This window comes from Mus musculus, chromosome 18 (genome assembly GCF_000001635.26).
Source record: "Mus musculus strain C57BL/6J chromosome 18, GRCm38.p6 C57BL/6J".
In the NCBI taxonomy this organism is placed as follows: domain Eukaryota; kingdom Metazoa; phylum Chordata; class Mammalia; order Rodentia; family Muridae; genus Mus; species Mus musculus.
In genome coordinates this window covers 35877312-35903690 of record NC_000084.6, presented here as the reverse complement: position 1 = coordinate 35903690, position 26379 = coordinate 35877312, and the positions used below count along the sequence as shown (strand labels likewise).

The 26379-nt window shown below is 48.6% G+C and overlaps 1 long non-coding RNA gene across 1 annotated transcript; it reads left to right on the top strand.

The window, feature by feature from the left end:
• Positions 1-13822: 13822 nt before the first annotated feature.
• On the top strand, positions 13823-14922 carry Gm36315. Its single transcript, XR_386163.2, has 2 exons — positions 13823-14208; positions 14317-14922. It is a non-coding gene; the product is annotated as a predicted gene, 36315 (long non-coding RNA).
• Positions 14923-26379: the final 11457 nt, after the last annotated feature.

Here is a 26379-nt window from a genome sequence, read left to right as displayed (position 1 = left end):
AGTACTTCCAAACCCTCCTGCTCTTTCCATGGGAGAGGCTTTGCCTTTGATGTAGGGAAACAGTAGGGATGAGCAATCCCATCAGCTCCATTAAATTGCATCTCTGTTTTTACATAGCCCATAACTTTAATTTCTCATTTGAAATCTTTGTTTCTAATTCCTGGATGCACGATGAATCCTTGTGAAGTCAATCCATTACTTCCCAAGACCATCACTACTGTCCCTGAGGACAAAGGACCATAAACTCTAGTAGTTATGTTATAGCATTGAATGTTGGGGGATAGAGTAAGATGTTTACCTGTGGCCATGTCTAGAGCCACAGTGCCTGTAGTAGTGTGCATTAAATCTCCAAGTGGAGGTTTTTCAGTCTGCATGTTTCTCCTTGGCAGAATTGGCTTATAATTTTTGCTGTGGGGACCTGAGTCAGGTCACCAAGGCTTTTCCCAACAGTACTAAATTACCTTGAATATCTCTTTTAGACCTACACTTTTTAGTCCAATGTCAACCGTTGGCATATTCCACATCGCCTGCACACTCCCTGAAAGCCTAGACCTTCTTTCTGGTTTATATTTAGAACAACCATTGCCTGTACAGATATCTTGTTCACAATTTTGTTGCAAATGACCATATTCCCCACAATTAAAGCTATGGGCATTTGAGATCTAAGGCCTTTAGCAGCTTGATCATAGTCTCTTTGCAAATGACCATATTTTCACAACTGAAACACCAGGCATTTTGATATCAAAGACCTCTAGCTGTAGCATGACCTGTTCTATTAGCTTGATACATGTTAGAACCAATATTGGTAGCATCCCTTATCCATTTATCCATAGGTGCTGCTAGCATCTTTAATGATTAATAACCATTTTCAAATGCCAAGATCTCTATCAACACCTGCCTTTCATGAAGGTCTGATACAACTTTGTTCACTGCTATGACTAACCTTTGAAAAAAAATAGTGAAGACTTTAATGAAGTAGACCTTTTCCCAGGATCCTCAACTTTGTCCCAAGCTCTTAAAGCCACTAAGCTACATTGTTCTATAGTAGTATCATCAAATCAAATCTGTTCTACTGCCCTTCATCCAGCAACTTATCTTTTACTATATTCATTTCTCTTGCTCTATTTTGCTGTTCAATTTTCATGGCTTCTTCCATCCACCATGTTAACCATTACAACTATGGACCAGCCTCTAGTATAGCCGTTAACCAATCCCTTCTCATCTTGGAGAATAATCCTGGCTTGAGTAGCCCAGTTATTTAAAATTTGTTTCACTTAAGGCGAGTGCATCACATATGAAATCATAGAACTTTAAAATGCCTTCGATCTATTATTTCTATAGGATGCCATCCTATCTCATCATAACCTTGTTCCACACCATTAGCAGGCATATTCTCTATGACTACTAGGAAAGCTGATGGTGATCTTGCAACCCTAAGCCGCCACTCCTCTACCTGGTGGTGTGGTTGGTTCCAGATTAACCCTTTCTTTCTTTATGAACCGTTTTCACTAGATTGCCCTCCTGGTTTTTCAGTTTTTCTCTGGCATGACTGCCCTGCAGCACAGTTTAACTCCCTCTTCCCTCCTGTGAGAAACTCACACTCTCTTGTTCAGTCACTGGGAATGAGCTTTTTTTATTCTCTCTTTTCCAGTGCTCCTTGCTTCCCAAATGTTTCCACCTTTACCCACATTTCCAGTTGCACAGCCAACTCTGCAACCCTTTCAGAAAAGAATGAGCAGAGCAACCCTTTCTCTTTCCCATTTCAGGCATTTTGTTTTGCTCAGACCCCTCCATTTCCATCTTCAATTTTACCAACTGCTCAGCCATTCTTGAAGCAGAATATATGAAGAAGAAAAAGGAAAAACATAAAATCCCCTCTGGGAGTAAAGGAGGGAATATCCCAGGGGTAGCATGGTGTCCATTCCTTTGTCACCTAACATTTCCTCCATGACATTTAAAATCAAATTTCCTATTTTTTTCTTTATTGTGATTCACATTTGATACCACTCCTAGTCTCTCCTTGCTACTTTGTGGGCTCTTCTTTTCCCACCCTTTATCCCCTCTGGCTTCACCCCCTAACACTAGATAGGAAAGAAACAAGGTTAGAAGGGAGAGAGGAATCTGGAAAATATCTGAATCTAATGTCTTTCCTTCTGTTTTCTTCTTTGACCTCTGCTACTAACAAACCACAACCAACCTCCCTAAACAACCAATAACCATCAGCAGACTCCCAGGGCCTTGGCATTTATATACAATCTGAAATCCAAACATCACAAATTACAGAAATTATCTGTAGGTAGGAAATCATGCTTCTGTTTGAGAATGAGACAAATCATGGTCAGTTGCTGTGGACAGTCAGAAGCAGCCCCACATCCTGGGATTAAAATAAAAGCACATTCTTAAGATATTTCCATGTTTTGTTGTTGTTGTTGTTTTGCTTTGTTGTTGTTCGAGACAGGGTTTCTCTGTGTGGCCCTGGCTGTCCTGGAACTCACTCTGTAGACCAGGCTGGCCTTGAACTCAGAAATCTGCCTGCCTCTGCCTCCCGAGTGCTAGGATTAAAGGTTTGTACCACCACTGCCCAGCCTTAATTCTATCTAATTTTAAAAAAATGATATTATCAGCTGGGCAGTGGTGGTACACCCATTTAATTCCAACACTCAGAAGGCAAAGGGAGGCAGATTTTTAAGTTCAAGGACAGCCTGGTCTACAGAAGTAGTTCCAGTACAGTCAGAGCTATACACACACACATACAAAAAAAACCCTTTCAACAAAACAAAAGATAAAACAAGGTGTTATCTATGACAGCATATGATGGAACTGTTCTTTGTATTTATTAGGTTGGTGGTTTTTTTGATTGGCTGGTTTTTTTTGTTGTTGTTGTTTTTGTTTTTTTGCTTTGTTTTGTTTTTACAGTGGCAGGGATCAAATGCAGACTTTCAGGAAAGCTAGGCAAGTGTTGTACTGAGCCATGTCCCCAGCTATAATGAAGTTTAAATTAAATTTGGGTTGAGTCAGGGTTTTCTAAGTAGCCCCAGGTCAGCTTTGAACTCTGTCTGTAGCCCAAGTTACCCTTGAATTGCTTGTGATCCTCTAGTCTTAGACTCCTGAGTGCTGTTTTTATAAGTGTGGACTGCCACACTCCACATCCTATTGTGTTGTTGCTGTTTTTGTGACAGGATCTCTCTACATAGCCCTGATTACCTTGACTCACTGTGTAAACCAGTAAAGGCTGGTCTTAAATTCACAGAGATTCATCCATCACCTCTGCCTATCAAGTGCTGGGGTTAAAAGCATGTTCCACCACACCCAGCCCTATTACTATTATTAAATAAACAAATATCTTTAAATTTGTCTTTTAGTATCTAATGTAAATTGTGTGTGTGTGTGCAAGTGTTCAAGTATATATGAGCACAAACACATGTTCTTCTCTGGGAGTCAAATCCAGAGCCTTGCGCAATCGCAGCATAACCTATATCACTAAATAAGCTGTACCACCAGTCTAACATGGCAGATGCTGATGGATAGGGTCCCACCAAACAAAGACTCTTCGGGGGTTCTCAGCATTTTTTTAAGCATTTTATTTATTTATTATATGTAAGTACACTGTAGCTGTCTTCAGACACTCCAGAAGAGGGCGTCAGATCTTGTTACAGATGGTTGTGAGCCACCATGTGGTTGCTGGGATTTGAACTTCAGACCTTTGGAAGAGCAGTCGGGTGCTCTTACCCACTGAGCCATCTCACCAGCCCCGGTTCTCAGCATTCTTAAGCACTTAAAAGAATATTATGAATGAAGAAGTTGCTGGGTGATACACATCTTTAGTCCCATCACTCAGGAGGCAGAGGCAGGTAGATCTCTGAGGCCAGCCTAGTCTACAGAGTGAGTTCCAGGGAATGCAGGGCTATACAGAGAAACTGTCTCAAATAACCAAATAATAATAATAATAATAATAATAATAATAATAATAATAATTAATAATAGTAATAGTAATAATTAAGAAGTTGACACCAATGCTTCTGCGAATCCATGAAGGACAACCCTGGAGTAGACACAGAGAATGTGTGAATCCATAGAGGTTAACAGTGGCCAAAAGGGGGGCTACTAGAATTTTTCTTTAAAGAGGGTACCAAAGCCCTGAAGTCCGGGTGGGTAGGATCCAAAAGGAGGAAGTGAAGCCAGAGAGGGTCACAGACTTTCAGATCTGGCGAAAGGATCCTAGGAGTCCCTGCTTCCCTCTGCTGCCCCCATGAGGATGCAAATATATGGGGGTGGCCCTAAGTGCAAGCCAGATTTCCCCACACATGGAACTGAAAACTTCCCACCCCCACCCATGAAAAGGACTTGGGCCTTAAAATTATCACCAAGGCCATGCAGCAGACAATACAGAGGGGACATTATGCACTGAGAAAGAGGCCTTGTTGTTGGCATAATCAAGACAGCGGTGCTCTGTTCTGAGCAGGCCAGGGGCTGTTCATGTGCCTCAGGCCAGACCCCTCACACCCAGAATCATGCATTCACCCAAATGCACACACAGGCTCACCCTGGAATAGGCCTTGAGCACTGGTTGTGTTACTTAGCACATAGGAGTCCAACAAATACCAAGTTTCCACCTTCACCCTGGGTCAATATTCACCCTCTCTTACTGGTTGGGTCCCTGGCACAGGCTTTACCACCTGCAGAGCCCTGATGGAGAGCAAAGGACAAAAGACAGCCATATTGGGAACACAGGGGGCAAACACCCTGCATGCCCCACCCGGCCCCTCCTGGCTGGGATCACAGGGCACTGAAACCAGCAGCCGCCTAGGCTGGGCCAGACGAGCCTGGACCCACAGAAGGACACAAAGGCTGCCTTGTTGCTTTGCCAAACACTTCCATCTCTTGGGGGGGGGGGGGCAACTAGCTCCCCTATCCCTAGCTCTGAGGCTGGACCTGGAGCAAGACTGAACTTTAACCTGTTAGGCCAGTGCCAGATGTGTTAGAAGGCTTGGTGGGGGACATCCTAACCTGTTAATAAAACCTGTTAAAGGAGGGCTCGAAGGCACAGAAGCGCCCTATACCCTGCTTTCTCTAAGACAGGCTCACTTCCCTTCTTTCCAGCTGCTTAGGAAGTTCCTTTTGCCTGGAAGTCCTCTTGCCCTCATCTAAAGACATCTCCCTTGGAAAGCCTTCCTGGCCCTCAGCAAGGAAATGGCTTCTGTATATGTCTGCTTGCCTGTCAACTGGGAGCTCCAGACACCCCCAGGAGATGTGGGTAAGGATTTAGGCACATCTCAAGTCAAGGGGTGGATAGGATCATAATACCACAGGATTGGATGGGAGTCACCAAGGCTGCCAGCACAAGTTACACACAGAACAAGACAGTCACCACCAGTCATCTCTTCCCTGGGGAGAGGTAGGGAGTTCCTGCTTCTCTACACTTGTCGCAGAGTTTTTTGTTTGTTTTTAAGATTTATTTATTTATTATATGCAAGTACACTTTAGTTTTCTTCAGACACTCCAGAAGAGGGCATCAGATCTCATTACAGATGGTTGTGAACCACCATGTGGTTGCTGCGATTTGTACTCAGGACCTTCAGAAGAGCAGTCAGTGCTCTTAACTGCTGAGCCATCTCTCCAGCCCCCTGTTGCAGAGTTTCTATTGCCTCTGTGTACCTGTGGCTCTGGGAAGCTTGGAGGGAGGGGCTGTGGGTGCCAGGAAGCCCAGCAACTGTGTTATTCCTGGTAAAAAGTCTCAGAATCCTCAGGAACCATGAACCAAAATTAATGGGGCTTTCTAAGACCCCCCTTTTTTTCTACTTACAGCCAATTTTCTGACCTATTGGTTAGTTTCTCTGGCTTCTGCCTACTGCTTCCAAACCACAGATCAGATCCCAACCAGTAGAAACAGATTTGATGGATTTGCTGGCATCTTCAGCTAGGAGACCAGACTGTCCTTATGCTTAAAACAGGCTTTTGGACAGACCCCTTCCACTACAAATTCCATGCCCATTATCTGTGGTCCAAAAAGAAAACATAACCATGCCCCTGCCTTTTACTGGTTGTCTTAAGAAGTCAGTCCCACAGAACCGCTGGGAGCTAATAGTTCTGGTGTGGCACACTCTGGCCTCAGGGGCCCTCCCACATGGCTAGGAGAGACTATCAAAGGTTCAGTGATCTGCATGTGGTGTCACCACGGACCTGTAATCTCAGCCCTTGGGAGGGAAAGGCATGAGCATATGTAACAGCACTACATACACAAGACCAAGCCCTCAAAGAAAGAAAAAGATCACCGGATGGATCCAAGCCTGACCACCCGGGCCGGATCCCTGGGATTCACGGGGTAGAAAGAGCAAAGCAACTCATCTGCCCTCCACGGTGTGCCCCTCCCCCAACCCCACCAATAACAACCAAATGCATAAGAAAATTAAGAAAGGAAAAACAAACAAAACAACATCCAAAAGGATGGTTAAGAGTATAGATCAAAGGTCCCCAGGACCTTCTGAGGACTCTGTCTCTCCAGAACCAGTTTATCTTTACACTGATGCACTCAGAACTGTGTCCTTGTGAAGGAGAACAAAAGGAAATCCTCCTCGGAAGAAGCAGGGGCTCTCACCCCATGGTAGGGAGGTAGGTATGTGCGTGCACATGTAGCTGGGTGTGTGCATACATAGCTGGGTGTGTGCACATGTAACTATATGTGTGCACACATAGCTGGGTGTGTGCATGTGTAGCTGTGTGTACACATGTAGCTGGGTGTGTGCATACATAGCTGGGTGTGTGCACATGTAACTATATGTGTGCACACATAGCTGGGTGTGTGCACGTGTAGCTGTGTGTGCACATGTAGCTGGGTGTGTGCACATGTAACTATATGTGTGCACACATAGCTGGGTGTGTGCACGTGTAGCTGTGTGTGCACATGTAACTACGTGTGTGCACATGTAGTTGGGTGTGTGCACATGTAGTTGGGTGTGTGCACATGTAGCTGTCAGGGACATCACTGAGGGTTTTATTCAGGCAGCTTCTGTCTGGAAGGGAACTCAGGGACCCTGTTTGGATTGAAGCTCTGTGTACAACTACTCCTTCTGCTTGTATTTTACTAAACTGAGCTTGGAGGTGCTTGTCTGTAATTCCAGGCTGAGGCAGAATGACCTTTAGTTCTAGGACAGAATATCCTAGAAAAAAAAAAAGTCAAAATATAAGTAGTTCATTTGATGGAGTGATTTCTTACCTGGCTTACACCGGACAATGGTGATGCATGCCTTTAATCTCAGCACTTGGAAGGCAGAGGCAGGTGAATGGCCAGCCTGGTCCACAGAGCAAGTTCCAGGATGGCCAGGGTTATGCTGAAAAAACCAACCAACAACAACAACAACAAAAGAACCTCCCCCCCCCAAAAAAAAAAAAAAAACCAGAAAAAACCAATGCCATGGCTTAGATCCTCTATAGAGTGAGCTTGGGGCTAGCCACCCTAGGCTACATAAGACCTCGCACGTTAAAAAAAAAGAAAAAGAAAAAGAAAAAGAAAATAGATCCCAGGGTGGTCCCACCCAAGAATTTTATGAGTGTTTCTCCTGTTGTATATTTTGTCTTGTGGATAACACACAATTGTCTCTAACAATGTGTGTGGAGTTACTGGTCTCCTTCTGATAACACAGAGGTCAAGGCGTTTATGGCAGCCTGCAACCTCATCAGGCCATCTATCCAAGCCCCAGGCTGAGAGACACAGGTAGTTAGTTGCAGGTGGCAGCCAGCCTCCTTAAGGGTCCTGCCCAAAGTCCCTAACCTTCACATCTGTGGGTTGCTATCCAAAATAGACACCCTCCTCTTTCCCAGGCCACTGCACCCTATTGTGGCTAGATTTTTTTTTTTTAAATAATGTTTCATAACTGAAGAGCTATCTTCCAGAAATTCCTGTCATCTTGCCCTGCTCCTCCTCAGGGGATCCTTGCAGCCCTCACTGGAGAAGCTGGGTGTGTCACTCTAGTTTATTTCTCTTCTGGGTCTCTTCCAGATTGGATATTTCCTATTCCTCCATTACTCATCCACCACTGTGCATCACACACACACGCGCATGCACACACACTTGTAGAAAGAGAAAGAAGGGAATTACGAGAAAAAATTAACAAACAGCAAGATCTGGGCTTCTGTCCCCAATACTAGGAAGCAACTTTTGTTTGGGTTTTGATATGTTTTGAAACAAGTCTCTCTGGCCTAGAATGTATTCTTTCAGCCCAGGCTAATGTCTAACTCAAGTTGCCATGATTCACCCTGGGGATTATAATGCTGGGATATAGGTGTGTACCACCACATTTAACCCATGTCTCTGAATTACAAGTTACCCCTTCACCAGAATGAGCAGAGCCTCTAACTTTAGGCTCCAAGGACCAGTGACACTGTGGTACACAGGATCTCCACCCCAAGATCTCCCCACAGGACTGTCACCCCCCTGCCTCTGGAGATACTCTCCCTTCCTGACACCCATCACAGAGAGATGGAAATTAATTTCCTTTAGCATGAACAGATTTTGATAGCCCCCTCCCCAGGTAATTACGGCAGCCTCTTGAGGAGTGGTGCAGAGAACAGCATGACTCACAGACTTTAAGATCCCACACATACAGCTGCTTCTGATGGTCCTGGACACCTCCAGTCCCCCTAAATCAACTGTGACAGAGTGACCTGGACAGCTGCCCAGCCTTCCTCAGGCTCCACTGGTGCCCCTGGCAGGCGCCTTCCAGGTCAGGGGGCACAGGCTGCGAGGAAGCGGGTGACTTCATCCTGGCTGACTCATCAGAGCGACTGCAGGGGGACCTCAAGGGGAGGCGCCAGCAGTCTTCTCCAGCACAGACCTTCGGGGGCTCATCACTCTCTCCCTGCACCCCTAGGGCTTCCCCAGTCCAGACTAAGCCTCTACTCTGCAGCAGCATCCAAAAAATTCACATAGACTGCCTTTTGGCACAACACTGTCCCCAGCGTTTTGAGATCCTGTCCCCAAGGCCCCTCAAAACAGCCAGGCAAAAGACACCAGCCACATAAACATTGACTCAGTTTCTCTACCTGAAAAATTGTAGCCCTTGCTCCCCTGGTACTGGGTGAACTTGACAGATGTGACACAGTTTTGGAAAGTGCCAGGCCTGGAATGCTGGTCATCTGGCCCCATATCCCAGGGTTGAGCTCAGTCTTAGTTTGAGGCTGCAATGCCTTAAAGATAGCACTTCAGCCATAGCTCCACTCTGCCACATCCAGTGCCTTTAGGATCCCTAGGGTGGCTGCTCTCCCCCCTCATGGAGAGAACTCACTTTGTAGACCAGGCTGGCCTTGAACTCAGAAATCCGCCTGCCTCTGCTTCCCAAGTTCTGGGATTAAAGGCGTGCACTACCATGCCCGGCGCTCTATTTTTAGGGACCCTAGAAGATGGCTCAGTGATGGAGAGCATGTACTGCTGTTGCAGAGAACCTGAGTTCAGTTCCCAGACCTTATGTCAGGCAGCTTACAACCGCCTGTAACTCCAGGTCAGGGGATTCAGCATTCTCTTCTGGCCTCCAAGGGCACAAGCACATATACATGCACATGCACATACACATACATGCCACACACACCCCATATGCATACAATTAAAATTGTCTTAATCAACTAATTAATATATTTTAAACAAGGTCTTACTACTTAGCCTGGAACTCCCAGTGTTGAACTGGGTTAGACTTAAAGGCTGGAAATACACCTAAGAATCAGGCACATGATTCTCATCCCAGCACTTGGGAGGCAGAGGCAGGTGGATTTCTGAGTTCGAGGCCAGCCTGGTCTACAGAGTGAGTTCCAGGACAGCCAGAGCTACACAGAGAAACCCTGTCTGGAAAATCCCCGCCCCTCCCCCAAAGAAAACGGATAATGGGACAACTTACCTAATAGTGCATGCCTATCTGTAATATTAGCACTTAGGTGGCTGATGCAGGAGGATGCCGTCTAACTTCGGGCCAACTTGGGATACATGATAAGACCTTTCTCAAAAAGCCAAAGGGTACAGATAGTTAGTATGCCCCACACCCAGACCAACACATACTCCACAGAAAAGTTTGCATTCCTGCCAGGCAGTGGTGGCACCCTGCCTTTAATCCCAGCACTTGGGAGGCAGAGGCAGGTGGATTTCTGAGTTCGAGGCCAGCCTGGTCTACAGAGTGAGTTCCAGGACAGCCAGGGCTATACAGAGAAACCCTGTCTCAAGAACCAAAAAAAGAAAAAAAAGTAAAAAAAAGTTTGCATTCCTTACTGTACAACAGACCCAGAAAACACTTAGTAAATGTCGCCATCACCATGACCATCATCATCACCCAAAAGTTGTCTCTCCCACCCTCAGTTCACACAGGCCTAAACAGGAATTGTCACTGCCTCCACCTTCCAACTTTGAGGATTACAGAAGAGTACCACCATACCCAGCTCAAACCTCTGTTCTGACAATAAATAAGGATAACTCTATCTCATAGGAGACAGCCTACACGTATTATCAGCTGTGTATAAAGGGGTGAATGCCTACGGCTGCTTATCTATACACACGTGTGTGTGCTTATGTGTTACTGAGTATGTACACAGTGCTAACATGCATTTGTCTGCATGAGTCATCTTTGATGTACCTGGATAGATTGGATGTGTGCATCTGAGTGCTTACATGCGTACTTGTGTGTAATATACACAAGAATGTATGTAGAGGTATACACACATTATGTTATAGCAAGTTTTAACATGACTTGCATGTTGGAGCATGGGAATGTATGGGCCCACATGAACCTAGATGAATGTGACGAAGTGTGGGTAATTGTGTAGGAGCCAGAGCTTAGCCGGTGCCCTCTGCTGCTTACTGCCCAAGGAGGAGCTGAGAGGTCATGTCAGACAACCATCAGACTCAAATAGACTGCCACCTTTTCCAAATGCAACTTGAACATCCTTGTGCCCAAAGCTCTGCCTCCATGTACCTCACCAGTAAAAGCCACCGTTTTAGGGAAGACCCTCCTGCATTCTGACAATATTCCCTGAGTGACCTTTCAGAAACCAGGGGTCCCCTGTACTCAGGTCGGTTTTCTAGCCACACATTGGTCCTAAGTCCCCACCCAGCAAAGTTCAAGCCGCTCTTCCAAGGGAGGACAGCAGAAACCACATTTCCAGCAGACGGTCTAATTTGGGTGTCCTTGCCCCACATGCTCACCATCAACACGGTCTTTCTTGATCATTGATCGGGGAGCAAAGGAATTAGAAGAGGACTTCATTCCTACTAGCATCGAGCCTTACGCTCAACAAAGCAGCAAAGACAGCAAGGATGTAGGAAGGAAAGCCCCGAAGAACTAACCAGGTCAGCAGTCCAGGGGCCCTGCAGCTCCACGCTGGAGTTAGGAAGGGTAATAACCAACTCAAGCGTGAGAGATACCTGGGAACTAGGATTTGGGGTATGGACACCAGGAATAAAGCTGCCCCCAGAGGACTGGCTTACCCCTTTTCCACGCCACTCTACCCTGCCGAGTGTCTGAAACACGAACTCGAGTTCTAGTTCTGTGGGCAGCAATGAAGTTTCCTGACCCTCCATGTTCTGCCCCCACTGAAACCATGAAATATTTTCCCATGAGGTTAGTGAACACTGGTGCCATTATATTTTTTCAACAGAAAAAATTCAAGGCAGAGATAGTTTAGGTCACATGCCACCAAACCCCATTTATTGTGGTGTGTGCATGCATACTTGCTTGTGTGTGCGCAAACATACACACACACACACACACACACACACACATGCCTGTGGAAGCCAGAGGTCCATCTCATTGTCTTCCACTACAGCTCTCAACCAAGCCTTGCTTCCCCCCCCCCCTTTCCTTGAGACACAGTCATACTGTGTTGCCCTAGCTGGCTTAGAACTCACTATATAGACCAGACTGGCCTTGAGTTTACAGAAATATGCCCCAGACTTCCAAGTTTGGGAAAGGTTCATGTGAGCCACTACTTGTCCTAAGCCTGGCTTTTTATATGAGTGCTAGGATCCAACCTAAAGCCCTCATTCTTGTCCAATAAGCATTTTTCATACTAAGCCATCTATCACTGACCCTGAGAGCACACATACACCTTTTTTTCCCTTTTGGTAACACTAGGATTTATTAATATATCTTACCACAGGTGCTAAGGCTTGGCCCGGGGGCTCTTGATGTACAAAGCCCAGACATCCTGCCAGTTCCTGAGCAAGGACACCAAGTAGGCAACAGCCAGGTGGATGGTGGAGACTAACTCATCATGTTTGCCTCACACGATGAAAGGCAACAACTGCATTTGGCCCACCTGAAGCTTGAGTGTGGACTTCATCAACTTTGGCCTCCCTGTTTTTGTTGTGTGTCAACAGAGAAGGGAATTATAGTTAGGCCCCAGCTCGGTTTTCATGGGATCAGCTTGATTAGAGCCTCAGAGGCCAAAAAGGTTCCATACTGCTTAGCCATCTTCTTCAGTGTCTCCTGAGCCCATACTTTTAGTCATTGAGTCCCTAGCGTAAGGAGACATCATGGACAGTCTGTTTGCTCAGTTGTTGTGCAGGGTGTGCTTGGTCCAGGAAACTTTGATCTCCTGAGTACTCTCTGCATGCCTCTCAAGTTGGTGCTAGGGCCACCAGAGAGCCGACCCATAGCTGTAGGCTGGCAAGCCTAGTGGTCTGAGAACTCTGGGTGGAAGCTCAGGGAATGTGGAAACAGTCCCAGGAGCCCTCCTGGTGTGTGGTGGGCCTGAGACTCTTGCAGGGGCTTGGGGGTGGGGTGGGGGGGATCGGAGTCAGGGTTTCTCTGTGTAACCCTGGTTGTCCTGGAACTCACGCTGTAGACCTGGCTGGCTTCGAACTCAGAGATTCACCTGCCTCTGCCTCCTGAATTTTGAGATTAAAGACACCCTGCACCTGGGATTTGGGAGTCTTAGAGCAGAAGGTGCTCTGAGATTTAGCTACCATTAAATAGGTAGTCCTAAAGGGAAAAAAGATCTGAGTTCCAGACACATTACCAATTAGGATAGGGATGGAACGGAAAGGACAAGCGTTTCTCACCTCCACTCCCACTTCCCTGAGACAAAGGCACAGGGGTATGAAAAGACTCACTCCCTTGAGCTAAACTTGAGTGGAAGCAACCTGAAGGGTTTCTGGAGAGTGGACAGGGGCAGGCTGACAGGTAGGAAGGTGTGAAGACAAAGGCTGACCTGGGCCAGGCCTGCAGCCAGCAGCTTGCCAGGGCTGGGTGCCAGCTCTTTGCTCCAAACCAAGATCCCACCGAGCGTGCTTAATGCGGCAGCCGTGACATTACAGCCATCAGAGGTAAAAACAGGAACCCGGCCATTTTGATGAGGGACACCAGAGTGCTGGAGGGAGACTGGCAAAGTTGGTTCTGATTGCAGTTTCTAAACTACCAAAAGCCCAAGGCAGAGTGTCCTCAAATGAAGGTTCCTGACAAGAAAGCTGCCCCCTCCAAACCACTGACTTGGAAAAGTGGGGAAACTGAGGTCGCGGGTGTTGACACTAGCCGGATCTGGGAAAGGAATAATTAAGCGTTGAGGAATGTCCAGGTGGGAGCGCCAGCGGGGAGAGGCTGAGACCTAGCAGGCCACAGTGACCCATGCCAAAGGGCTCTGCACACCTGACCCTAGCCCTCACCGCTCTCAGGAGGGCGCTTACAGTGCGTCTCGTGCTCCAAGCAGCGACAGGGTTAAGCTTCCTCACGGTACTTGCCGCAGTAAGTGGAAAGGAAAGAAGTGTCAACTCCGTTCTCACCACAGCGGGGCTGTCGGATGGCACCTCCCCCCGCCCCGCACACCCCGCCCGGCCTGCTTCCCCGCCCTCCCCTCGGAACGCGCGCGCACACACCTCCCACCGCTTTGCCCAAATTATTTTCGATCCCGGGAGACTCCGGATGCCAGACGCGCTCGGCGGCGGCGGCCGTGCCTGATTCATTGCGCCAAAGCTGCAGATGCGACCTCCCGCCTGCGCCCTGTGCCCCGGTCCGCGCTGGGCTGAGCGCGCGCCTTAGAGAGATGGAAGGGGGGCAATTTGTAGGCGCTTTCCCCTCCCCACAAAAGGCGGGCCCTGCTCCCCCCCCAAGGGGCTAGGTCCCCTGTCTCCAGCTCCCCGGGCTGCGCTAATTAGCTTCCTCCGGGGGCGCCACGCGGCGTGAGGGGCGGCAATTTCCCGGCTGGGCTGCGGGGGAAGCGCTCCTGCCGCCTGGGAAGGTGAAATGGGAAACTCGATTCAAAGAGACCTCCCCCACCCCTCCCGCCAAGCTCCGTAGAAAACGGGTTTGAAATTCCTCCTCTTTTTTTTTTTTTTTTTATTTATAGTGCACGGTCACCATGGCAACCGCGGAGGAGGTCACGGTAGCTGGGCCCCCGCGCGTCACCCCGCGCCTCGCCGGCTGCAGGCGCCGGGATTGCGGCCTCCCAGGCGCCGTGGCCCGCGTGGACTCAGCTCCGAGCTCTCCGCCCCCGCTCCGCCCTGCCTACAGCTCAGGCCCCTCCACAGGGCTCTGCCGCGTCCCAACCGGGAATGTCGCACCTGGGCGCCAGTGCGCTCAGCTATGCTGTCCCCTCCCACCCCCCCGCCGCCCACTCCCCGCTTTGGCACGCGGGACTGCGCCATGTAACACGTGCCTATAACCAAGCTAGGGAACATGTGCCGCTCTTGCCGAGGGGCTCTCCGCACTTAACGGATGCCCTGGGGAATCGACCTATATTTGGTCCACAACTCCACAGGCCCTGCCAAGAAGAGACCTCCTGTAACTAAAAAGGCCAGTTCTGGAGTCAGAGCCTAGGCCTGCCTATCTGACTTAGGGTCCCAGCCTTTCTGTGCCTCTGCTTGCTCATCAGCAAAATGGTCCTGTAAGGTTTAAGTACTTTCGAAGTACGTTTAATTGCTTAACACAGTGTTTGCCAAGTGGTCCCGAAAAATGTGTCCTTGGGGTCGTTTTTTTTTTGTTTGTTTTGGTTTTCGTTTTCCAGTTCGGAAAAGCTAAGGCAAAGGTCCTGATTAGGACAGCGCACTCAGCTTTGAAGGCTCAGAGGGAATTCTGAGAGTTCTCCTACACCCCTTTCCTAGGCGCAAAGGCGGCAGGTGAGAGGACTCGTGCCGGCAGCATAGAGCCCAGGCCTGCCTTGGGCGTCGCAAGCCAGGCCGAGCCGTGGACGCTCACCACATCCGCACCCGGAACCCTGGAAACGCGCCCCCCGTGGCGTCTCTTCCCGCCCACTCGCTCCAGCACCAATTTCAACAGGCCGGCCTGCCCTCCGTTGCAGCACTGGGGCCGCACCTGCCCCACCGGATGACGGCCGGGAGCCGGGCGGTGCCCCCCACCGCGCACACTTCCTCCCGGACCCCTGCGCCCGGTCGAGCGCACTGGGGGAGGGGACCGGGTCACCCCGGTCCCACCAGCTTCCCACAGTTTAAGCTGCCCGCAGCCGGGGAGGCAGGAAGTCTCAGAGCCGGGGCGTGGAGGCGGGGTGGGGGCAGGAAGTTGGGGGTGACTCTCCCAGAGACCCCAGACGGGCCCCGGCGTGGGAGCGGGTTGGGCGGGCGCGTAAGGATTAAGGGCGCCCCCTCCTCTGAAGCCCTAGGCCATGTGACTCTGGCTGGAGCGCCCAGCAGGGTGAGGACGAAGGCCGCTACCTCTGGCGACCCCCAGCAGCGCGCACGAGGAGGGAGGGGCCGCCTTTGTCTACTTTGCCGCAGAGGCAGCCCCCCCACAACCCCTCCCCCTGCGCCCCGTCGGCCCTGCACAGCCCGGGTTTTCCATCCGGCCTGGCTCGGCTCGGCAGCTGTCAGGGGACCGAGCTGACCTTCGCGAGCAGGGAGTTTCAATTAGCTGCAGATCAGATAAGCAGGCGGGCCCGTCTCTCTGGGCACCGCGGGGGCGCAGCCCCGCCCCCGCCACGCCGCGCCAAACGCGCTCCAGATGGGAACAAAGATGAGGACGCAGCTCCACCTGCCTCCCGGGGGAGGAGAGGGGAGAGGAGGCCCGGCTGGGAGAAGCTTCCCACCCGAGGCAGGGTTGCACGCTCTCTCCTGCCGATCTGGGATCCTGGGTCGGGCCAGGTCAGTGCTCTCTGGCCGAGATGATCTTTGCGGCTCCTCTTGCCTCCTCAACTGACCTCATCTCCAGTTGGGCATTGTGCCCTCTCTCCCCCGGAAGGAACATTTTGCCATCTCTGATCTCATGCAGAGGTTCTCTGTGTTGCTGGGCGAAGGAGTCGAAGGCCAACAACGAAAAGAAACTGAGGCACAGATTTACCGAAGTGGTTGGGACTTTTTGATTGGTTGGTTGATTATTCGAGATAGGGTTTCTTTGTGTAGCCTTGGCTGTCTTAGAACTCGCTCTGTAGATTAGGCTGGCCTCCATCTCACAGAGATCTGCCTGCTTCTGCTTCCGGAGGGTTGGGATTAAAGGTGTGCACCACCACTGCCCGCTGCAGTTGGAATTTCTTGATCCATGTCACACACTAAGCACACAGCATCTCATGTTTATTGAGTACCTACTAAATGCTTGACACTGTTTAAACTCCATGGGCACTAAGGGAACAGTCTTGTACAGCTTCACAAAATTTCCGTTCTAATTCAAGGAGACACCATAATCAAATACTTAACATTGAACACAATCGCTGAAGAGCCAAGATGACTGTAGACTGACTTCAGGGAGGGTACGCACAGCAGTTGTAGTCAGGGACGGCCTCTCAGAGGACCTGACATCCGACCTGAGGCCTGAAAGACCTGGGAAAAGCCATCTAGCAAAGGAGAAGGTATAGCATTCTGGATGGAGGCTCATTTAAAGCAACGGCCCCAAGGCTGGAAAAGAAGTGTGGCCATAGACCCGAAGTGGTTTCTTGACAAATTGCCCCCTCAGCGCCCCCCAGCCCCGCTCGCTCCAGTCCCACTCATTAAGGCCATATTTATTTCATATATGTGTGTATACTCACTGTCTTCAGACACAGCAGAAGACAGCACTGGGTGCCCATTACAGATGATTGTGAGCCAACATGTGGTTGCTGGGAGTTGAACTCAGGATGCCTGGAAGAGCAGTTGGTGCTCTTAACCTCTTTCCAGCCCGATTCTTTACAGATCTTCTTTACAAATTCAGAGATCCTCCTGCTTCTGCCTCCCAAATCCTGGAATTAAAGGCCTGTGCCACCACACCTAGCACTGGCTTAGATTTTTAAAAGGTCCTTTGGGCACCTGTATTTATCAGGGAAAAAAAAAAGTAAACATTTTTGGCAGAGAGGAAATGGAGATGATGGGGTAGAGAGGTCTGAGGAGAAAGAGGTTGGTGGCTTTGTGATCATTTGACAGGTGAGTTGGATTCTAGGTAAGGCTAATTGGACAGGACAGGATGTAGGCTGGCCCTGGGGAAGATGGAAAATCTTCTTAGATTGGAGGGTGAGGATACAGCTATACTAGGGTTCCCTTCCTGGTACGTGACTAAGCTAGTATTTTAATCGGTTTCCTCAAGGGTTTAAAAAGAAAGGGAAATCTGGCACGTTGTTCAGTTAATAGAACACTAGCCTCGGATGCATAAAGACCTGTATAAACGAGATGTAACACACCCAGCACTCTAATCCCAGCACACAGGAGCTAAAGACAGGAGGATCAAGTTCAAGGTCATCCTTAGCTACAGAGCCCGACAGAGCTACATAAGACCCTGTCTCAGAGGGGAAAAAGAAAAAAAGAAATGGATGGCCATCAAGCGCTTCACTGTTGGGTATAATAAATATGATGCAACGTTCGAGAGGTGTTTAATAAGCCTTTTCCTGAGGAGCCTTAGCAACACAACACACACACTCACACACTCACTCACACACACACACACACACACACACATACCTCCTCACCCCTCACAAGAAACTGACAACAGACCAAAGTATGGATACCACAAAGATCCAATTTGGTGCAACAATTAATTTTTTGTTTTGTTTTTGTTTTTCGAGACAGGGTTTCTCTGTGTAACCCTGGCTGTCCTGGAACTCACTCTGTAGACCAGGCTGGCCTCGAACTCAGAGATCCACCTGCCTCTGCCTCCCAAGTGCTGGGATTAAAGGCGTGTGCCACCACGCCCAGCTCGCAACAATTAATTTTATTGGAGTTACTGACAGGACTGGAAATGACTCAAAACACAGCTGGATCACCAAAGGCCTCTGCAGCATGGGTAAGACATTATGAAGGCATGGGCTTGGAGCACATTATACAATCTGTAGGCAAGCCGGGCGTGGTGACACACGCCTTTAATCCCAGCACTCGGGAGGCAGAGGCAGGCAGATTTCTGAGTTCGAGGCCAGCCTGGTCTACAAAGTGAGCTCCAGGACAGCCAGGGCTATACAGAGAAACCCTGTCTCGAAAAAAACAAAACAAAACAAAACAAAAACAGAATAAAAAACAATCTGTAGGCAATTTAGTGGCACATGCCTTGAATCCCAGCTCTCTAGAGGCAGAGGAAGGCAAATCTCTTGAGTTTGAGGCCTGCCCCACCTGCCTGGTCCGAGAAATAAGTTCAGGGCTACACAGAGACCCTGTCTCGAAAAACAAACAAAGAAAAAACAATAACAAAAAACCTCAACTCAGCAGCAACTCAACAGGTTGGAGAGAGTCCTTTCCTGGTTGCTCAGTTGGTTCAGACCTCTTCTTGGGAGATGGATGTCTCTATTTCTTCTAGGTGGCTGGGCTCCTCTGAGTGACAATAAGCAAGTTTTACCATTTAAATATTCTTGGAGAGGGAGGGAGTCTAGTGAATCTGGTCAGTTTCAGTAACTTCCTGGGCTATGTTGAGTTGCTTACTTCCTCTCTTAATGAATTTCCTTGTAAGATGGAATGTTTCAGCCTGGGGAATATACTGCTACAGACAAGAAGATGCTCTTAGGACTGGAGAGATGGCGGGAGGGATGATGGGTCAGCAGTTGAAAGCACTATTTTTCCAGAAGACCCAGGCTTGATTCCCAGCACCCACCTGGCAGCTCACAACCATCTATAATTCTATTTCCAAGGGACCTAATATCCTCTTCGGGCCTTAGGCATCAACCGTTTACTTGGTGCATGGATATACATGAGGGTAAAACCCACACACACAGAAAGTAATAGTACTAATGATGATGTAAAAAACTGATCATAGGGCTGGCGAAATGGCACAGAGGTTAAGAGCACTGACTGCTCTTCCAGAGGTCCTGAGTTCAAATCCCAGCAACCACATGGTAGCTCACAACCATCTGTAATGAGAGCTAATGCCCTCTTCTAGGGTGTCTGAAGACAGCTACAGTATACTTACATGTAATAAATGAATAAATCTTTAAAAATTAAAAAAAAAAAAACCTGATCATAAAGTAGCTAACATTCATGGGTCATCATTTACAGATGCACTCTGGAGAACTCTAGAGGCTGGGACACAAGGATCAGGAGTTCAAGGCCATCCTTAGCTACCTTGGGAGGTCAAGAACAGCCTGGACTACATAAGATCTTATCCTAGAAAACAAAACCAACAAAAAAATCTCAAGATGCTCATAAGTTTTGGCTTGTCCTATAAGAGTTTCCCACCCATCCCTACAGACTGCCTGTGCACCAGAATTTTCCCAGTGCACCACCTGACCCATCCATGGTGCTGAGACCCTTTTTCCACTTGCTTGGAAGCAGAACGTCCTTAACTCCTTCTCCCATTGACATTGCCTCCATCTTTGCAAAGTGAAGGTCAGCCAGAAGGGGCTGCCCAGTCTACATAGCATGCTCTATAAACTGCTGGGATCCTCATGCATGATATATTCTGAGACAGAGAGAAGCCCTGGGTGATCTCTGTAGGAGCCTGTCCTTATTCCCCACCTTCCCAAAAGAGAGGAGTGAGCCTCTCTAGGGCAGAGCTGGGAACATAGAGAAAGTGACCCCAGCCCCTACCCACCATTGGACAGAAGCCTGAAACTCAACAGCCACCACTGTTCGGTATGACATTCTGTCCTCTGGGAGCTCCCAGAAAAGGAAAAGATCAAGGGAAGAAAGCAGGAGTGTGTGTGTGCATGTGTGTGTGTGTGTGTGTGTGTGTGTGTGTGTGTGTGTGTGTGCGCACACACACACAAGCAGGCACATGTGCACAGTGCACATATACCCTAGGAGAAGTAGACTACAGTTATAATTGATATTTACAGATTTAATAGTTCAGAGATAAAATGCTTGCTTAGCATACATATGTGAGATGAGCCTCCTTAAGTTTGATTCTCAGCATTGAAAATAAACAGGGCTGCAGAGATGGCTCAATGGTTGAGGACACTTGCTGTTTTTGTGATAACCTGTGTTCAGTTCCCATCAGCCACATGGCAGCTTATGATGGCCTGTAACTCCAGTTCCAGAACATCTGATGCTTTCTTTTGATGCCCAAGAGCATGAGATGCACACATGGTACACATGCATACATGCAGGCAAAACACTCATACAAATGACATAAAAGTCAATCAATCTGTTTTTTTTTAAGATTTATTTTATTTATATGAGTACACTGTAGCTGTGTTCAGACACACCAGAAGTGGGCACTGGATCCAATTATAGATGGTTGTGAGCCACTATGTGATTGCTGGGAATTGAACTCAGGACCTCTGGAAGAGCAGTCAATGCTCTTAACCAATGAGCCATCTCTCCAGCCCCAATGAAGAGGACTCTGGTTCTTTCTCCAGCACCCACATGACAGCTAGCAACCATCTGTACCTCCAGGTCCAAAGGATCTGACTCCCTCTTCTGGCCTCTGTGGGTACTGCACTCCTCTTGTGGCGCATAGCCACAAGCGGGCAAAACACTCATACCCATAAATTTAAAATAATATTCTAAGAAAAACAGTCATTAATTAATCTGATCTCTTGGGGCTGATTTATAATTTCATTTATTCCAGAGGCTGAGGCAGGAAGATGGCAAGTCTAAGCCTGAGCTACAGATGGAGTTCAAGGCTATCCTTAGTAACTTAGTCTCAAAAGCAGAGGGTTGAATATGAAGTGTAATGGTAGAGCCCTTGCTTAACATGTGGAAGACCTTGACTTTAATTCTTAGTACTGGGGGGGGGGGGCGGGGGAGGGAGGGAAGATACGGAATCCAGGTCTAGGCAGGTGCTCTGATCCACTCTTCAAGAACTTTGTCTTTAGCTGGGCAGTGGTGGCACACACCTTTAATCCCAGCACTTGGGAGGCAGAGGCAGGCAGATTTCTGAGTTCGAGGCCAGCCTGGTCTACAGAGTTGAGTTCTAGGACAGCCAGGGCTACACAGAGAAACCCTGTCTTGAAAACAAAAACAAAAACAAAGCAAAACAAACAAACAAAACCTTTGTCTTTTTCTTAATTTATGATCAAATAAACAGAAGCTTCCAGAGGTAACATGGTGACTCGCTTTGCTGGAGGACACAACAGTTAAGTGGTGGTGCTGGGAACCAAACCCAGGTCTGACAGAGGCCAGGACAAAAGAATTTAGCTAGTCTGCAATCTGCTTCACACAGCATTAAATGTCTCTGAAAGGTCCTCAAGGCTCCGGAGATAGAGGAGCCCATTGCCTTCTCCACTTGCAGAGCAGCCTGACTCAAGGACAGGCAATTCACCTACATTCCAGGAGCAGAGCCTGGGGCTGTAGCAGTAGGTGCCACCTGGCTGTGATAGCCTCTCCACACAGCATCCCTGATGCCTCTGCACACATCCACATCTCCCCTTGACTTCTGGACCTCCTGCAGCTCATTTCAGAACACTTCAGAGCTGTTGACTAGAATAGGAAATTTCTATTTTGCATAATATTTATATATGCTTTCTGTGTTGCTCTCATGACATCAAAATGCACAGAGGCCCTGGCTCCCTACTTCTTGGCCTCCCTACTCATCCACCCGGGATCTCCAGCATGAGCTGGAGGTTCTCATGAACTTTTGGGATTGGGGGAGGGGGACCAGAGGGCTCTTGCCAGTCTCCCATCTGCCATCTTGAGATGGCTGAGTCAGTGAGAGAGATTACAGAGCCAGTAAGCAAGCATACCTGAAACAACGTGTGCATAGCATACAGCCATGCAAGAGAAATATTTGGGGTCTAACCAAACAAAGGGTAAGAAGGGAAAAGAGGCATTTGCTGCAGGTGTCACCATTGCAGTCTCAGCTGTCCTCTCAAAACAGAACGAGTTGGTTTCTTTCCACCTCCCACCTTTAGTACCCTCTGAGAGGCCAGCCTGGCCTGGGAGAAGAGGTGAAGGCAGGAGGTAGTGGATGAGTGGTAGCAAAGTCTAGAAAGGAGGAAGTTGGTCAGGTGGTGGTGGTACATGCCCTTCAGCCCAGCACATCCTGCACAGAGAAACCCTGTCTGGGCTTAGACCTCCTAAAACACCCTGACATATGGTAACTGTAGAAGTATCATCCATGTGATTGGCTGATGAGCTAGCTTGTAGCCCAAGTGGGTTGTCAGAAGCCAATAGCCTATCCTGTCTGGAACCCAGAATCGTTGTTATGTAGACTTGTAGACTGATTGGAGTTTGGCTGGCCTTGAGGTATAAATCGGTGTAGAGCTGGGTGTGGTGGCACACTCCTTTAATCCCAGCACTCAGGAGGCAGAGGCAGGCAGATTTCTGAGTTTGAGATCAGCCTGGTCTACAAAGTGAGTTCCAGGACAGCCAGGGCTATACAGAGAAACCCTGTCTCGAAAAACCAAAAACCAAAAACCAAACAAACAAACAACAACAACAACAAAAAAAAAACGGTGTGGAGTGAGCCTGGCAGAGGCCATCTTGCTGCCCACTCCAGGTAGAAATTTTAGGCTTGGACACCTAGTAATCTTAAGGAAATTAGAGATCCACGGCCCCAGGACAGAAGGTTCACCTGCACTCACGGATGGACAGGAGACTTCATAAGTGGCTCTGCATCAGCCATGTGGTGGGTGACATAGAACACTTGTCCTCTTGACTGCTTGGCAGGATGCCACTATACCAACACTAGCCCGGGCAGCTTCCTAGAGGAGGCAACACAGATGCTAGGCTTCAAGGGGTGGGAAGAGAAAGTGGTGGGTGAGCAGCAACTTAGGCACAGTGGGCAGGAGCCTCCAGTGTGATAAGAACAACGTGGGAGAGACAAGAAAGGCATCAAGGGCTGGATGGTGCCAGGTCTAGGAGGCAGTGCCCTGCCAGATAGAAAGGGATGGGTAAGGAAGATGGAGGACTGCCCAGTTCCTCCATGACATCCTCCCTCCTGGCCTGTGTGAAGCCCCCTTTGCCCAGAGCAAGTGCAGGAGCAGCTCCCTAGGTGCCAAATGCAGCTCTCCGGAAACCTGCTGGCCTGGTGCAGGTCCATGGCATGTACCCACACTGCCCTTGTGTGCAAAGGAATGGCCAGGAGCCAAGGAACTCAGTCCTAAAACTCACAGGACCCCCTAGTCTTGGGGGGGTCTTTTCCAATTACCTGAATTTATAATCTCCTTTATCCTCCATTTCCTCACTCAACATGGGAACACACGATGGAGAGATGGCCAAGTGGTTAAGCGCCAAAGTCTTGAGTTCGCAGAAGTCTTGAGTTCGTTCCTAGCACCCACATGGTGGTTCACAACAACCATAGCTCCAGTTCCAGGGGCTTTGTTGCTCTCTTCTGACCTCCATGGGCATCAGGCACGAAGATGGTGCACATATAAACATTCAAGTTAAAACATTCTTATACAGCAGGGCTGTGGTGCCACATGCCTTTAATCCCAGCACTTGGGAGGCAGAGGCAGGCAGATTTCTGAGTTCGAGGCCAGCCTGGTCTACAAAGTGAGTTTCAGGACAGCCAGGGCTACACAGAGAAACCCTGTCTCCAAACAAACAAACAAACAACAACAACAACAAAACAATTTCACACATACAATAAATGTGGTACACATTCATACAAGCAAAATATTCATGCACATAAACCTACTCTTCATGGAAAAAACTGGGGCACTATCAAGATTTTTAGCTTTATATGAGAAGGTAAAGAACTTAATTTCATTTAATCACTATTTATGGCCTCCATGTGCCTAGCCTTGTTTGAGGTGTTAAGGTTTTAGCAGTTATTCATGGACATATATGTAAATGGTTTCATATTATGGCTGTCAATGCATGAGATGGGCTAATACGACAGATTGATGTAATACAGTAACTGGAAGTAATTGAGTTTGGATAATGTGGTTCAGGATCTGGTAGAGGAAGATGCTCCAAAGAGCAGAAAGAGTATGTGCAAAGGCCCTGAGGCAGGAACTACTTAGTGGGGGGTGAAGCTGGAGGGTCTAGAACAGGGGGAACATGGAGGATAGAGGCACAGCAGAGAGAAGTACAAGAGGGTGATCCGGTCCTTGGGAATGGTGAGGCTTGAATTCTAATCACTATAAAACCCCCATTGGAGGTTTTCAATAGGCATATTGATCTACACAGCAACTGCTCTGTAAAGGCTTACTGTTATCATTATTAATATGAAGCTTAGAGAGGAATAGCAATTTGTCCAAGATCAGAGTCCTGTCCCACAGACCATTCTTCTCTGCCTTCCTTTCCCCCTAAGGAGCCATGTGGATCAGCCCCAAGCAGGCTGCGAGGAGGTGAGGACGGCTTCTCTTCCCTCCTTCCCCCTCCTTCCCTCCGGCCATTTCCCGTGCTCCGGGCGCCCGCGCCCCAATTAGCCAGCGAGGCTGACTGCCTCGGCTCCGAATGACAGACACCTCCTGTCACCCCCTGACGGGCGAGGAGATTAACTCAGAGAGGCGCCGGCTGGAAGGGACGACAGGGAAGGGAGGAAAGGGGAGGGAATGACCAGCCTCCCCCTACCAAGAGAGCTTTGTAAGGAAGGGGTGTGGGCTAAGGAGATCCGGTCCTCTAAGACAAGCTCCGGCAGGCTGGGGAGGGCCACCCCACTCTCCTGATTGGGTGCTCCAAGCTGCAGCCACCACACTGCCTCAACTTCCATTTCTCTCTTCTCCCTGAGGAGGGGGTTGGGGGGGGGGCGCCTTGACGTTTCACTGCGGAGCCCTCAGCTCCATGCACCATAAATATCTGTGAGCTTTGAGCAGGGTGTGGTGGGTGACACCTGTAATTCCAGCACTGGGGAAATGTAGGCAGGAAGATCAAGAGTTAAAGGTTATCCCAGGCTACGTAGGGAATTTGAGTCCAACCTGGGCTTTAAAACCCTCCACAAACAAACAAAAAGCACATCACAAAACCCGTGTATTGTTTGTAGTAAGTTTTTTGTTGTTGTTGTTTTGGTTTTTTTGTTTTCTTTTTTTGAGACAGGGTTTCTCTGTATAGCTCTAGGTGTCCTGGAACTCACTTTGTAGACCAGGCTGGTCTCGAACTCAGAAATCCGCCTGCCTCTGCCTCCCGAGTGCTGGGATTAAAGGCGTGTGCCACCACGCCCGGTGTAGTGAGTACTTTTTATGCAGACATATCTACTCCTTTTTGCTGTTGTTGTTTAAGACAGGATTTCTCTGTGTAAACCCTGGCTATCCTACACTATGTAGAGCAGGCTGGCCTCACACTAACAGAGATCCGCCTGCCTCTGCCTCCCAAGTGCTGGGATTAAAGATATGTGCCACCACCTCTTGGGTCGTCTAATCCTCTTAGCACCCACATTTGACCATGTTTGGGGGTATATGATATCGGGGATTGAACCCAGAGCCTTGGGTAACCTAGGCAACTGCTCCTTACCAATGAGCTACATCCTCAAGTTCAATGTTTTTCAATTTTCAGTTGTAAATGTATCAAGCATGTATGGGGCAGGCTGTGCTCAGGATCAAACAGCTAAGTCTGGCCTGGGACTATGTAGCTTACACTGGCCTTGAATTCCTGATCACTCTACCCCTACCTCAAGTGCCGGGATTACAGGAACTCAGGACTCTGACTCGCTTTGTTTATTCTTACAATGTGGGTTGCCCAGGCTGACTTTAAAAGACTGTGCTCAAGGGATCCTCTGCTTCAAGGAATCTTTTAGTAGCTTGGATGGTAGGGCTGCAACATGAGGCCCAGCTAGAACATCTTCGAACAAGACCAGTAGAGCCAGCTCTCAAGAGTCTGAGGGAGGAAGATCATGAGTTCAAGCCCAGCTTAGACTACATAGGAAGATCTTTTCTTAAAATATAGTAAAGGACAGGACACTAGAGACAGGCACTAGTTTCAAAGACCTTACAGTTACAAAGAAGGTGGTTCAATAGGTAAAGATGCTTGCCCTGCCAAGCTGACACCTTAAGTTTGATTCCCATGACTCAAAAGTGGAATGAAAGAATCAACTCCCCAAAGTGGTCCCCTGACCTCCGCATGGACTAGAATGTGAACCAAGACTGCCTAATGCCTACACCATACACCGAGCTTCCGACGACAGACCAGTGTCAATTGTGTTAGCTGTGGCACAGGGCACAGCCCATACACCATTTAGGAATCTGGACTATGGG